The sequence below is a fragment of the Macrotis lagotis genome, chromosome 6 (assembly GCF_037893015.1).
Source record: "Macrotis lagotis isolate mMagLag1 chromosome 6, bilby.v1.9.chrom.fasta, whole genome shotgun sequence".
NCBI lineage: Eukaryota > Metazoa > Chordata > Mammalia > Peramelemorphia > Peramelidae > Macrotis > Macrotis lagotis.
The window spans coordinates 138,906,579-138,919,347 of NC_133663.1; the positions used below are offsets into that span (position 1 = coordinate 138,906,579).

The 12,769-nt window shown below is 37.2% G+C and overlaps 1 pseudogene; it reads left to right on the forward strand.

The window, feature by feature from the left end:
- The first annotated feature begins 109 nt into the window (after nucleotides 1-109).
- On the forward strand, nucleotides 110-8,201 carry LOC141492228 (rho GDP-dissociation inhibitor 1 pseudogene; annotated as a pseudogene).
- The last annotated feature ends 4,568 nt before the right edge of the window (nucleotides 8,202-12,769 follow it).

Here is a 12,769-nt window from a genome sequence, read left to right on the forward strand (position 1 = left end):
AATTCAAAGGAACAAACTAAAGAACTCAAAAGGAAAAAAAAATCAATACACTGCCCAAGAGCACCCACTGGCATACATACATAACAGAATCCCCACATGGCCACTCATCATGGAAACTCAGCCTCCAGGCATACATAGCTCTTTGTGGCATATGGATACTTCAAACTCAGTCAGGGATTTGTGGAGCACAACTAGCAGTGATTGCAAACACCCAAATGTCAGAAGAAAGGTATGGAGCTGCATACTGACTCTGTCCTTATCTCCTTCTTCCCTACAGTATATTCACCAATATTCCCAGACTTCTTAACCCGTTCTCATATTTCTTCTGAAATCTTTCCTTAACCTGTCTCCTTTCTGTGCACTTCTTCATCAACTAATTCTAACTCTTTCCACCTCCTTGCCACTTAGGCAGTAGCAATGCTAAAAACAGTAACAGTTGATATTAAAACACTTCTTTAAGCAGTTTGTCTTATTTCATTTAATACTAAAACTATGCATTAAATACTATATTGCTTTTTCATGGGAAAAAAATGGTTTGTTACCATTTAACACATGAATACCTGGGGTCCATGTCCCTCAATCAGAAGTAAAGAATATACAAAATAGAGAGCACACACTTGTGAATCATGTTTTAAAATTCTACCTTAATTTCTGTAGAGGATTAATACTACAATCTTTTAGATAATCTGTTCCTATCTGCTGCTGATGCAAACGATAGCACTTGTATTTACTGCCCAGTTCTTTTTATTCCTATACTGTCCTCTAAAATCCTCTGCCCATTGTTAATTACCACTTTTTCCTCTATCATTGACCAGCTAGTTCATTCTATTCTGACTTTGGATCCCCCTCTTTATTGGTAATAAGCAGTTCTACTCTTCTGTATCCTTGAACTTTGATAAGGATTTGCTTTCACCTCCCTGCCAGAAACTTGGCTTTCTCTTTAGGATACCATATCCTTTACACTCTATCCAGGGGGGGGAGGGGCAGGAGAGGGATACTGCTCATCTTCATTACATTGAAAGGATAATTGATTATAATGTATAATATAAATATATAATTATAATGTCTTATTGTTAAGACAACTCACATTTAAATACTGTCTCAGACACTCACCAACTAGATGACTTAATTATAAATTGGGCATAGTTTTTGCTTCCCTCTGCTACTTCCAGATCATTCTTTAACCATCAATGATCTTTTCTCTTTTGAAGTTCATTCAATATTTCTATTTTCCTCTTCATTCTTTTTGATGTTGCAGACTAATCTCTTTGTCTCTCAACATCTTCATGACTTTAGTACCTCATCTCATCCTCTGGCATCTTAAAAGACTTTAGTATTGATGAGGATGACACTTTTAGCAAATTGAGCTCTCTAGAATCTCTTCAACTTAAGTGAATTGCTTCTTTACACCAGAGCAATCATTCACTGACATGATTGTATCTTGACTGCAACCTAGTGGAATGTCATCACATTCAAAATTAAGAACTTTGAAATTGTATTCATCTGCCACAACCTTCTTTTCTTATTTTTCTTACACTATATCATATATATTAGCTATTCTCACAGTCTTTTTTGTCAGCCATCCCTATCTCACTCACTCTCTCTGGTTTTGTTTGCCTCTATAATTAGGCTTGAACCCATCATTTAATGTTATAACATTTATAACTCTAGAATCCCTTGAACAGTTGCAACTCTGGAATTCCTTGCCATTCACTTTGCCTGGGATAGTATACTCTCAAGATCTCTTTTTATGTAGAGCAGAAACTACTGGTCTTATGTGATCCTGAATGTGATTCCATGATACTTGAACTGCTACTCACTGGATAGTTGTAGTATTTGTTTCTATGATCTCAGAATTCTGGATTTTAGTTGTGGCATTCCTAGTTCCTATCTTTCTTTGCTCTCTGATAGACAATTTCATTTGTTATTTATTGAAATATAGTGTCTATGTTTTTTATTTGTTTTAAATATTTTAAGGTGTCTAATGATTCTTAAATTATCTCTCTTGACTATTTTCCATGCTAGATTTCTTTGACAGAAAATTTTATTTTCTCAATCTTTTAATTTTATTCTCATATGTCCTTCTATCTCATGCAATCATTAATTTCTCTTTGGGTTACTCTAGTTTTCAGGGTTCATCTGTTTCCTTTGGAGTTTTTATTTCATTGAAAAAAACCCTTGCCTCATTTCTTCTAGTTACAATTTTGTCGTTTTGAGAAATCCATGTTTTCCTTTGAGCCTCTGCCTATATTATATATATATGTGTGTGTGCGCATCTGCTTAAATATATATATATATATATGTATATATATATATGTATGTATGTATAGTCTTGCCTTCTTTTTTGTTTTTGTTTTTTAATTTGCAGATATCTCTAAAAGCCTTGGTTTTGATCTGGGTCCCCTGGGTTTCTGATGTCAGGAGCATCAGGATCTTTTGGATCCTTGAGATTCCAGGTGGCTCTTTAGGCAAAATTCTAGGCACCTTGTAGTTTCAGCTGTCCTAGAATTGCCACATTACTATGGAAATTATGGATTCCAGAGCTCTCAAATTATTCAATTTGGTGCTTCTTGACCAGATTCTTTTAGGGCACTCTGATTTCCTTTAGGATTTCTCAGGGAAGATAGCCATGTTTTTTTGCTTCCAGGCAGAGATGCTTGTAGTTTACCCATGCTAATGAACTTTGTCTAGTTAGCTTCTGTTCTTTCACTGGGCTTTAATTGGCTTTGTTGGTGGTTGCCTTTTTATTGCCTTTGGGCTTTTGGTTATTTCTTTTGAGTTGTGTATGCTATTCTGGGTTAAAAAGAAAAACAAAAGGAAAAAAAGAATTTGCTAAAGTTTCTCACTGGCTTTCTGGTCCAAGTTTCCAGGTTGTTTTTTTTTTTTTTTTTTTTTTATATGAAAGCAAATCAGTTGTTCTTCCATACAGGTAACTGACTTGTCCAGAAGGTCCTTTTGTTCCTTCAGTCTACTCCTTTTCTTCCTCTTTAATTTTTTTTTCTTTATGCCATGATAATCTCTTTCTTGAGAGCTTCTCATCCCTCTGGACTAATTTCCCCATATAATTTTGCCCCATGGAATCATTATCTACCCTTGAAATTAGTTCACCCTAAAGCTATGGTACATATTGTGCCATCTCTTGCTTTCTTTCTCTTCTGTCATAAATTTTTAAGTTAGAGAATATGATAATTTTTCCCCTGTTGAAGTATCTTATGAAGGAAATAGGGATGATTAGCTTGAATAAGCATGTCTTATTTGGGCATGATAGCTACCTTCAAGTATATGAAATACTGTTATGTGGGAGAGGGATTAGATTTATTCTATTTGACCATAGGAATAGAACTAGAAAAGATAAATAGAAGGGACAAATTCAGGCTGGATATATATTTTTCCCCTAAAAATCAGAACTCTCCCAAACTGAAATAGTTTATCTTAGAAAAAATGAGTTTCCCCTTCTCTATAGCAAGAGAAGTTAAAGGGCAGATAATTTTTGCATGTACTTTATATGTATATATGTATATTTCTTTTCAATTATGCCCAAAACATGGCTTCTGAACTATCTCAATTTTGAAATTCTATACTGATTCTCTTTCCCCCTCCCCTTTCTGTTTCTGTCTCTTTATCCCCTCCCTCTCTCCCTCCATCCTCATTCTATCTCATTCTCTGTTCTATCCATGTGTATTTACCATAGAATAGATTTTTATGTATTTATATTATACTATATATGAAATATTTTAATAGACATACTTATTTGTATAATAGATATGCAAATATATTTGAATTATGTTTGTGCATAAGATGTACAAGAAAGTTATATTGTCATAGGGGCTAGAAAGTAGGCCTTAGAAATAAAGATGGCCTGAATTATAGTCCTGTTTCTGACATATACTGGCTGATTGACCTTTGGATAATCATTTTACATCTCAGTGATCCAATCAATTTATAGTCTCTTAAGATTAGAAATTTTAGATTAGATGATCAAATAATTATACACATATGCATAATGTTTTTTATTGCATATTGTAGATGCATACAATTCACAAATATAGTTTTATTAATACTATTTATTAATTTATTATTTATATATACATATACATATATGCACACATTTATGAATGCATATTCTAGGAGAAACATATCTACTAGTCTTTGCACACTGGAAAAGTCTCTTCCAAGAAACTTTTTTTAGTTCTTTTTTTTAATTGGATATTATTTCTTACTAGAAATTCTCCTATGTCATGGAGAATATCTTTCTTTTTAAAAATTAATTAATTTATTTTCATCCATATGCACATGTTTATTTTTAAGTTACAAAATTGCTTTCTACTTCCCTTCCCATCCCACTCCCCTCAGTGGTGAACAGTCAGGTTAGCATTGTTCATACATATTTTTGATAAACATATTTACAGATGAGTTATTTTTGGTATGAGGAATTAGAATTAAAGAGATACATAAAAGATAATTTTATAAAGTGTTCATCAGATTGTGAAGGGTTGATTTGTGTGTGTGTGTGTGTGTGTGTGTGTCTGTGTGTTTTGTTTTTTCCTCCTCTGCATGGGGATAACATTGTCCATAGCCAGTCTAATATAGTTGTCCTAGCTCTCTCAACTGCTGAGAGTAGCTGCTTCCATCAAGGTTGTTTATCTCACAATGTTGTTAATGTGAGCATTGTTTTCTTGCTTTTTGTACATTGTTTCTTTGCTCGACATTAGATCTCATAAGTCATTCCATGTTTCTATAGAGTCTAACTATTTATGGTTTCTTACAGAATAATAATATTCCATAGTATTAATGTACCATAATTTGTTTATCCATTCCCTAAAAGATGGACATCCTCTCAATTTCCAATTCTTTGCCACTTCAAAAAGAGCTGCTATGAATATTTTGGAACATGTAGGACTTTTCCCTTTTTCTACTTAAATGTTACATGAAGCATATTTTAAAATTTTCCCATACCTCTTCATTTTCCTACAATACAATCCACAATTGCTGACAACTGAGAAATTGGTTTAGGGAAAAAGGTTCATTTCATTCAATTTCCTTGATAACACTGAAGTTCTTTCAAATCAACTAAACAATAGATTGCTGCATCTTGAACTTGTTCTAAGAGAGCAATATTTGATTTTCTCAAAAATGAAGCAACATGGACCAATTTGGTAAATATGAAACTTTAAAGATATTCACTTTAAGATTTTGATGAGATGAATGCTAACAGAAAAGATTGAGTGTAATTTATGCTTGAAAAAAATGTAATCTTCAGTAATTATTTTATGTACTCTAAAAACAACACAATACCATAAATTTCATTTGAAATTGTAGCTCCTGAAATTCTGAGGATGGGTTAATTTTACTTTAGAGTGATCCTTTGTATCAAACATTTTCTATCCTTAATATATCTTTTTTTACTGACAGGTGAAAATCAAGGTAATGCTCAGTTAGCTTTGTCTCTTTCTCAGCACACTAGGGAAAATGTCAAGTTCACAAAGGGTTCCGACTGAGCAAATTAAGAATTCTGCTTCCTCTTCTCCCGTTCTCCTACTCTTTCCCTTTTGAGTATCTCAAAACTTGATAACTCTGAAAATGAAGTGTGAGCCCTATTTGTTTGTTTTCTTCCTTGTTCTATTTGTAGGTTTGCTTTCCTTTCTGTGGTTTTAGACATCCTTCCCTTCTCTTCACTATGGACAAGTGAATAGTTTAAATCCTATCAGAAGCAGAGTTTCACAAATCTTTGTCTTTGCTATCAACTGAATTTCTACTTCTAGCAGCTGTTTGGGGGCTATGAAACTTAAGAGTTTCACTGGGTAGGGAATTCGTAGGCAAGGGATAGAGAGCAACTTGAACCAAGTGGCACACAGAATAAAGTGCTATTCCCAGAATGAGTTCAAATCTAACATGTACTAACTTTATGGTCTTGGGCAAATCATCCAACCCCTATTTGTCTCACTTTGTCTCAGAAATTAGAGAAATTGGGAGGGATCAAATGATATAATACTTATAAATGCTAGCTTTAAGCATTACCTGGACTTTGCTACTAATTGTAAACAATTGTGCTTCTATACACATTCCAACTACAAATAGGGGATTTTTCCTCTCAGCATTCTAAAACTGCCAAAGAAGGGGCCTGAAGGAAAAAGTAAAATATATAACACCACATATAATCATATCTAATTGTATTTCAAAAAGCATTAATCATTTTCTACAAAATACTCTAGAGCATTAAAGGTATCAGGGAAGCCCAGGAAATGGAAGGAGTGGAGAAAGAATTGACCAGAATTGGACATTAAAGAAGATGCCACCTTGAGCTGGGCATTTAAAACAATGAAAGTGCACTGATTGAGGGAAAGGAGGACAAGCAGACAAGTATGTCAAACATGGTAGCAAATAAATCCCAGCTTCTATGAGTCTTCTAAGGGGGTATTTGTCTTATGAAATAGGAATAAGAGGCAATTTCCCATCTTAGACATTAGAAGCTCAGAATGTGGCTAGAAGGGTGGAGACCAAGTGAGCACTAAAGACCACCACACTTCTTGGAACAAAAGAGGAGGGAAGTGGTATGACTGTGTTAGAATGGAGTGGTTGCCCCTGAGAGAAGTTCTAGACTTCTAATGATCTTGTCCTGCTAACTGAGCCTCAGAGAGCTGAACTGGATGTTGGGGAAATAACTTATCATTCTTTTTGACAATGACTTTAAAAGTGGAATACATGATTGCCATTTTTAAAAAGATTATTTTGGTGAATTAGGAATACCTGACCAAAAACTGAAGTAGCAGGGAGGAACAAGAAAAGGGAGATTTTCTAATCTTTAATATAGTAACAAAGAACTAGTAGTTAGATTTGTAAAACCCCATCCAACAACTATAATCCATAATGTAATTTTGTATAATACCTTTGGGTCATAAATATTGTGTAAATGATATGAATCTCTAAAATTGAGGATATGAGACATTTTAATAATGGGCATCTTACAGTCATAGGTACAGAACCAAAAAAGAATGGTCATGAAAGCTGTCTTCTCCAACTTTTTCATTTTATGGATGAGAAGTCACCAAGAATGGGAAGTATTTCAAAGTTCATCTGAGCCTACTCCATAGTCAATGCTCTTTTCACTGTATAACAATGCCACTTCTTCCCCCACCCCTTTTTATTTTTCAATTTCATGCAAAGGTAGTTTTCAACAGTCATCCTGTTGCAAGATTTTGAGTTCCACATTTTCTACCACCCTCTCCATATGACAGTAAACAATCTGATATGGGTTATACATTGTACAATCATGTTTTGCTTATTTCTATATTAGTCAAGCTATGAAGAACCAGAACTGGGGGGGGGAGGGAGGGAGACATGAGAAAGAAAAAAAATTAAAAAAATTTAAAAGTGAACATAATATTCTTTGTTCTACATTCAGAATCCATAATTTTTCCCACTCTGGATGTGACTGGCATTTTATGTAATGTCTCTCAGAATTGCCCTTAATCACTTAACTGCTGAATAGTGTGGGAAGGAACTCGAGAGGCTTCAGACACATCAAACCCATCAGTTTCCAAAGCTCAATCAGGTGGTGAGCAGGGCAGAACAAGAACCTGCAGCAGAGCAGCTGGCTCAGATTGTAGCTGAGAATGAGCAGGATGAACACTCTGTCAACTATAATCTCCCAGCACAGAGGAGCATCCAGGAGATATAGGAGCTGGACAAGGATGATGAGAAGTATAAAGTGGCCCTGTTAGGCAGTGTGACCATTTCTGCTGATCCCAATACTCCTAATGTCATTGTGATAAGCCTGACACTGGTGTACAGCACTGAGCCTGGTCCCTGGGAGCCAGATATAACTGGAGACCTGGAGAGCTTCAAGAAGAAGTCATTAGTGCTAAAGGAGGGTGTGGATTATCAGATAAAAATCTCCTTCCAGGTAAATAGGGAGATCCTATCAGGCATGAAGTACATCAAGCACACTTACAGAAAAGGCATCAAGATTGACAAAACTGATTACAAGGTAGGCAGTTATGGGCCTTGAGCAGAAGAATATGAGTTCTTTACACCTGTAGAGGTGTTTGCTCATGGCAGCTGCAACATCAATTCTCATTTCACAGATGACGATAAAAACAGCTTACCTCTCATGTGTGTGGAACCTCACCATCTAAAAGGAATGGAAAGAGATTTGGCCAAGATGGTGGAGAGAAGACAGGTACAGTCTTAAATTCTCCTGATCTTTCCCCATCTATGATATGAAACAAACTTCTAAACATAAACTGATCAACAAAACCCAGAAAGAAAAGCCAGGAGAAGAATATCTGCCTCAGGCTTTGTCTTCTGCAGTCATGGGTGAGTCTGGGTGCAGAGAGCAGATCAGCCACCTACCAGCCTGATTAGCAGCAGGGCTGGAGCCTGGGAGCCTGAGGTCTGGAGAACCAGACCTACTTAATCACCAGAGGGGCTAGACCATGGGGGCTTAGGTCAACTAGCGAGCAGAGGCATTGATGTTGGCATTGACTGTCTGGAGCTTGCTGACAGGGCTAGAGGGAGAATTCCAGTGCAGGAGGCTGTGGACATCATCCATGGGCCCCTCTGGTCAGGAGGAACACAGAGTCCACATCTTCATTACAGCTGAAGTTTCTTCCGAGAACAAACACAATTACATACTAATTCTGTCCCAGGCAGAGGTGTGTGAGCAGAAGAACCAATTCAGCTGACTATAGGGAAAGGCATGACCTTACCCCAGGGTAAAGCCCACCAGTGATTGAAGAAAAAAGTATTTAACAGCTTCATTTACTCCCTCCAAGCCAAGGGAGAAGGCCTCAATCAAGGTCACAGACACTCCAGAGAAAGCAACCAGCATGCCCTACTGTCCAGGTGGAGAAATTATACTCAGTGAGTAAATCCTCTAGCACCCCCTACTGTCCAGATGGAGATAACACACTCAGTGAGTAAAGCCTCTAGGCATCCCAACACCAAACCTCTGTGAACCAGCCCCTTCCCAACTCAATGTCTTAGCAAAATGAAGAAAGGTCAGCCGAAAGGTGGATCCACAGAAAAGTTCTTGGAAGGAAAACACCCTAACTCAGAGAGACCTAGAACTTCTGAGGAGAATATGAACTAGTCTCCAGCACAGAAAGATCTCCTTGAAGAAATAAGGAAGGAGTTTAAAAATCTAATGGAAAATTTGAGGAAAGAAACCCAAGAGAAGATTAACAGCTTACAACAAGAAAACAAATCATAGGAAAATACAATTGGAAAAATACAAAATGAGACTAATCCTCAATTGGGCAAATGCAAAAAAAAATAAATCTCTCAAAACCTTAATTGGTCAAATGAAAAATTCTTTCAAAAATAGAATTGACCAGTTGGAAAAGAAGTTGGAAAAGGTAAATGAAGAAAACACCTCTTTAAAAATTAGAATGGAGTCTGCGGAAAAAAGAAGAAAACCAAATTGCTAGTATCATAAATGAAAAAGGTGAACTCACCACAAATGAGGAGCAAATTAAAGTAATAATTTGGAATTATTTTGCCCAACTCTATGCCAATAAATTTGACAATCTAATTGAAATGGATGAATATTTACAAAAATATAAGTTGCCCAGGTTAAATGAAGAGATTAAATACCTAAACAACCTATCTCAGAAAAAGAAATTCAACAAGCCATCATTGAACTCCCTAAGAAAAAATCTCCAGGGCCTGATGGATTCACAAGGGAATTCTACCAAATATGTAAGGAACAACTAGTTCCATTTCTATATTAACTCTTTGGAAAAATAGGGAAGACGGAACTCTGCCTAACTTTTTCTATGAGAGCAATATGGTGCTGATACCTAAACCAGGAAGAGTTAAAACAGAGAAAGAAAATTATAGACCTATCTCCCTGATGAATATAGATGGAAAATTCTTAACTAAAATCTTCGCAAAACAATTACAACAAGTTACCAGTAGGATCATACATTTTGACCAAGTAGGATTCATCCTAGGAATGCAGGGTTGGTTCAATATTAGGAAAACTGTTAGTATACTCAATTATATCAACAACAAACCTATCATATAAATAGATGCTGAAAAAGCTTTTTGAAAAAATACAGCACTCATTCCTACTTAAAATACTAGAGGGTGTAGGAATAAATGGACTGTTCCTTAGAATAACAAGCAGTATCTATCTAAAACCATCAACAAGCATTATATTAAATGGGGAGAGGCTAGAGGAATTCCAGTAAGATCAGGGGTGAAACAAGGATGCCCATTATCACCACTACTATTCAATATCATATTATCAATGTTAGCTTCAGCAATTAGAGAAGAAAAAGAAATTGAAGGAATTAGAATTGGGAAGGAAGAAACAAAACTTTCACTCTTTGCAGATGCCATGATGCTATGCCTAGAGAATCCCAAGAAACCATTCCAAAAAACTACTGGAAACAATTGGCAATTTTAGCAAAGTTGCAGGATATAAAATAAACCCTCATAAATCCTCAATTTATATATATATATATATATATATATATATATATATATATATATATGACTAGCAAGATACAGCAGAAAGTGCTAGAAAGAGCAAACCCATTGAAAGTAACATCAGACAATATAAAATACCTAGGAGTCTATTTGCCAAGGCAGATTCAGAAACTTTTTAAAAATTAGAAAACACTTCTCACACAAATTAAATCAGAATTAAATAACAAGACAATCATCAACTGCTCATGGATAGAGGTAATATAATAAAAATGACAATACTACCAAAACTAAACTACCAGTTTAGTGCCCTACCAATCAAAATTCCTAGAAATCACTTTAATGAGTTAGAAAAAGTTGTAAGTAAATTCATATGGAGAAATAAAAAGTCAAGAATTTCCAGGGATTTTGATGGAAAAAAAGTGCAAAAGAAGGTGGCTTAGCCCTACCTGATCTAAAATTATATTATAAAGCATCAGTCATCAAAAACTGTCTGGTATTGGCTAAGAAATAGACTGGTAGAGGGGGTGGAGCCAAGATGGTGACAAGAAGGGATCCAGTCTTAGGAGCTCTCTGATAAAACTCATAAGCTAAGGACTCTAACTAAACTTTCAAGAGACAGAACCCACAAAGGGACCCAGTGAGACAGTTCTCCTACTCAAGGTAACCTGGAAAAGAGCAGAAAGGCTCTGCTCCCCAGGTCAGAAGGGCGGCCTGCCAGAGGGGTGGCTCACCAGAGCGAAAGAACTGCAGCCTCCCTGAGGCAGCCCCATGGCACTGGAAGGTGTGGCTCACAGCACTGGGGGAGTCCCCTGAGCTACACCCCGGGGAACACCAGGCATAAAGTGGGGGAACAGCAGGGGACCTCTGCCAGAGGGAGCACTTGGAGCCCAGCCCTCAGGGCACACAGCCAGCAGCTTGGTCTTTCAGCAGCCCAGACCAGGAAACAGAAGCAGGCAGAGCCAGTAAGCAGGAGCCCCTAGGGCATGAGCCCATTGAGCTGAGGGAGAGGAGTGAAGAGAGAGACTGCAGAGCTCTGTCCTCTGCCCCTGGAACAGGACTCTGGGGCTCTGACCACATTCAGATCCTGATCGCAGTCTAGCCCCCCCCCCCCCAATAGAACAGCAGGGCCCCCCCACCTCAGCCCCATGCCAGAGGGAGGTGCTTATGGTCATTCACAGACCAGGAGGGAGGGACAGAGCCTCACACACTGAAACCCTTGTGGGAGTGTCCCAAAAGCTCAGGAAGCACCCCAAACCAGGCCCAGGCTGGGAAAATGAGCAAACAGAGAAATAAGAGAAAGACTATTGAGAAATATTTTGCAAATGAGCCCAAGAAGGATCAAAATACTCAGTCTGAAGATGAGGAAGCACAAGCTCCTACATCTAAAGACTCCAAGAAAAACAGAAATTGGGCTCAGGCTATGATAGAGCTCAAAAAATACTTTGAAAATCAAATGAGGGAGTTGGAAGAAAAACTGGGAAAATAAAGGAGAGAGATGCAGGAAAAACATGAAAATGAAGTCAGCAGCTTAGTCAAGGAAATCCAAAAAAAAAGGCTGAAGAAAATAGCATGCTAAAAAACCAGCTTAGGTCAAATAGATAAAACAGTTCAAAAAGTTATTGAGGAGAAGAATGCTTTAAAAAGCAAAATTGGCCAGATGGAAAAAGAGATAAGAAAACTCTCTGAGGAGAACAAATCCTTCAGACAAAGAATAGAATTCAGGGAGATTGATGACTTTACCAGAAAGTATACTTTACTAGTGTGAAGAGCACCAGCTACAGAGCCTGCAGTGAGAATTGGGAGAAAGCAGCTTGCACCCCCAGAGACGGTAAGGAAAGTCTCCACAGATTTCTCTCCTCTCCCAGGGATAGGACTCTGCTGTTTGCCTACACTTAGACCCAGGGTTCAGTTTGGGCTTCCATACTAAGGTAGCTGGATCCCACCTTATAGCCTCAGGGCAGAGGGCAGTGCTGTGGTCATATATACATATCAAAGCATGGGGTAGAGAGCTTAAGACCTTGGAGGAATAAAGGTCCCAGTGGGGTTTCCCCCCCAAAAAAATAACCCCAAAGGCTCAGAAGTGCTGTAAATTAGCCTTGGACTGAGGAAATGAGTAAACAACAGAAAAAGGAGAATCTGATCTTAGAAAATTACTTTAGTTCCATACAAGATAAAAACACATACTCAGATGATGACAAAATTGAAGCTTCCATATCCAAAACCTCCAAGAGAAACAGAAAATGGGCTCAGACTATGGGTGAGCTCAAAAAAGACTTTGAAAGGCAATTAAGAGAGGTGGAGGAAAAATTGGGATGAGAAATGAGAGTGATGAAGA